Here is a 3,650-nt window from a genome sequence, read left to right as displayed (position 1 = left end):
AATAATTTCCAGTAGATGAACCCAAGGGTGATTTAAAATGTGAAGTGAAGTGCCTTCTGTCTCTTTATACCGTATGCATAAAATCCATATTTAAAATACACAATAACTCATTTTTTTCTTTTCTTTTTTTAATTTGGGATGTCCCTCTGTTGCTTTGGCTTGAATTGTAACATTGGGACCGGAGAAAGTGTTTGAAGCTCAAATTGTATAATTTGGTGGAATAATTATAGGAATGATCATTCTTTCTATGGAAACATGATGTACTACACATATGGGAATGCATGTACACTGCTCAAAAAAATTAAAGGAACACTTTGAAAACACATCAGGGGCCTCATTTATACGCAAAAGGTGTGATTTATAAAAAACAAACTTGACGGGAAAATGTGTGCACCTGCACGCAAACTTTGACCCATGCATACGGACTTTTATTCTTGGAGAGAGAAAAATAATGAAGTAAACAACGATTTTAAACTGTTTTCATTTCATCACATATATTTACATTAAATATTCCATTCTCATTAATGGAGATAAGCACTGAAATTACATAAAGTCATAAAGTCATTACGCACAAGTTAAAGGGTTTCAGTTTTTTTTCTAGGCTTGATTGTGTTTATGGGGTGCAGTATAACATGCGTTTAAAAAAAAACCCTGCCAGCTCTATTTTTTCACATAATTTACCTTTATTCCACACCACTCTGTCCATTCTCTGAGAAACGGGCTGATCTTTTCCTGGTTTTTTAAGCCCCGCCCTCAGAAATAGGTGATGGGCTCTGATTGGTTAGCTAGCCCAGTGTGTTGTGATTAGCTAAACCGCCTCTAGTGCGCGTCTAATCGTCCCGCCCCTCAGCTCAGCGGCATGTGCTCCGGTTGTATCGAATGAATGAATGATGCATTTATATAGTGCTTTAATGTGTATTGTTGTACACCCAAAGCGCTTTTTACAATCATGTGGGGGCTATAATGAAGTTTATGAAGTGTATGTGATAATTTTCTCAAAATCTAATACAATCTTGAGCACATAATGTAATTAAATAACACTATGACAAAAGTATTACATTATAAACTCACCAACAACTCTGTCACAGCATTGAAATCTTAGTTGTTGTTTTTTTTTTACATAAAAAACATTGGTATTCTCTTACAGTACATTTGTGACTTATCATTTATAATACAATTATTGCTATTATTAACATTGTTGTTGTTGTTATTTTTATTAAACACAATATCTCACACACACACATATATATGTGACCTGTGCTGGCAAAATGAGTGTGAATGCGCACGGGCTAATTTTGAGCTACAGACAGAAATAAGTGGAAAATGTAGATTTTGGTCAAATTTCAGGTTTTCACGAAAAATTCGATTATTAAGCCCTCGTCTAGCGATCCCAATAAATGTACACATACTGTATACACAGAATTACAGTAGTTACATAGGCTATTCACGCAAACATAATCAGTTATGACTTAAGTGAATGTTTAGGTAACTGTAGGGGAAAAACATCTGATGTGTTGCATTATATTTGATCCGTGCAGTGCAGGTCTTAAAGGGGTCATATGATGCTATTTAAAATTTTCCTTTCTCTTTGGAGTATTACAAGGTCTTGGTGCATAAAGAAGATCTGTAAAGTTGCAAAGACTAAAGTCTTAAATCCAAAGAGATATTCTTTATAAAAGTTAAGACTTGTCCACGCCCTCCAAAAACGCCTTGTTTAAACACGCCGCCACATGTCTATGTCACTGTGTGGGAAGATTTGCATAACACCGGCCAAATGTTCACGCAAAGAAAGAAGGCATAACTTTTATTCTCGCTGTAGTATTGATGATTATTAATATAGTAATTAATATTAATAAAGGAAGTGGAGGAAAAGATGCAATGCTGCTAGGTGACTTTGCTTTAGAACCTTCAGAAAACATTAACTTGATTTTTCCCAGAAGTTACTTTGCTGACTTCGCCGACATCAAATGGGTGTAGCTCAGTCATTTTTCGTCCGATTCCAACAAATCATATAGATTTAATGGAATTTATTTGTGAAAATTTGCTCATTGTGACTCATTTTGCCAGCACTGGTCACATATGCTTTACAACAGACTATTTCAGTCTGCCACATGTAGGCACATATACTTTTATATGCAGTGGCATCTTCATGGGTATGCACACACTATGGACCACTGTTTCTGCAAATGTACAGTAGTGTATGTAATTTATAAATGCTGGCTTTCTGTTTCCCCTTTGGGATAAACAGGAAACTCACACCACAGTCAGGTAGCCAACAATTGTAATCAACAAAAGTTGATTAACTTACCATGTCTAGAAGTAGAAATGGAGAGCTCTCTATCACTTTCATGGTGTGATCGATGACTGGAAGAGTTGGAGCACTCCCTTATTAGGCTGTGATTGTCTTCAGCATCTACACCAAATCACACCATAATGATCTTCAGAATAACATCACTCCCTCTCATGTTGTGTTGCTTACTTCTACAGCTTATTCTATCAGAATCGTGAAATAGTGTAATGATACACACATAGCTTAACATTACCTGGAATTTCCTGGAATATTACACAAAGAACTATAAGAATAGATATCCAATGTGATTATTTACGCTACAATAAGCAATATTGTTCTGTCTGTTGAACAGTTAAGCTAGCCCACTCAATTTACCTTCAGAAGTGGTTTGAACAGTGGTAGCAAGAGTTAGGTTTTTCTGGAGTTCAGGGGGCTTTGGAAATGCCTGCAAACCTGTATTCTTAGCTATATAGAAGAGTCAAAAGGGTATATATACAGGTATATATACATCACTCTTCACACATTATCATTATCGATGAACATGTTAGTTTTGCAAAAACCATAAAAAACCTAATGTCTAATAGGTTTAAGAAATGTATTCCCCCTCACTTGGCTTTTTTGTGACTTTTGAGACGTCGTCTTCTGAGATAAATGGCCCTGCAATTGTTACATCAGTTAGCCTACTTTTTTTTTTTTTTTTTAAATAATGTATAAAATATTTCGGAGAACATTTATATGTATGCACTAACATTCAGTATAATCATTGTATTTCCTCTTTTTTACCACTCTCTTCCTCTTCTTATCTGGTATAGTGGTGATACTTCCGTGGTCAGTTTGGGCTGATGACGTGTTGTCATAAAGCTCACAATCTTTCCCGTTCTCTACAAAATAAATCGGCAAGTTAAATAGAAATATGAAGTAAATAGAAGTGGGGGTGGTGTTCGAGATTAATGTATCAAAGAACACTGAGGATTTTCAGGGGTAAAGCTAGCACACACTACACATAAGCAATGGAGGTCATCAAAAGGCAAACACTATATATATCCCAATTCGGAGGCCGCATCCTTCAAAAGTCATGCCTTCAAATGCCATGAAGTTCAGACCAAGGAATTGTTAAATGGGATAGTCATGCCTATCATGGAGGACTTTTCTTGTCACCTAGCAACTGTGACAGCTGCCACTGATGAGTGGCAGTGGCGTTTGTACTGGATTTTTTGAAAGTTATATTCAACTGTCTGAAAACCAAACAGGGTTTCACATGCATATTTTATTGATTTTGTTATTTTTATTGTATTTCATTTTCTGTGAATTTCTCTTCTGTAAAGCATTTTTCAAAAACTGTTTTTTAAAGGTGCCATAA

Source organism: Sinocyclocheilus grahami, unplaced genomic scaffold, assembly GCF_001515645.1.
Source record: "Sinocyclocheilus grahami isolate Dianchi unplaced genomic scaffold, SAMN03320097.WGS_v1.1 scaffold1257.1, whole genome shotgun sequence".
Classification (NCBI taxonomy): Eukaryota; Metazoa; Chordata; class Actinopteri; order Cypriniformes; family Cyprinidae; genus Sinocyclocheilus; species Sinocyclocheilus grahami.
This window is presented reverse-complemented; position numbering follows the sequence as displayed.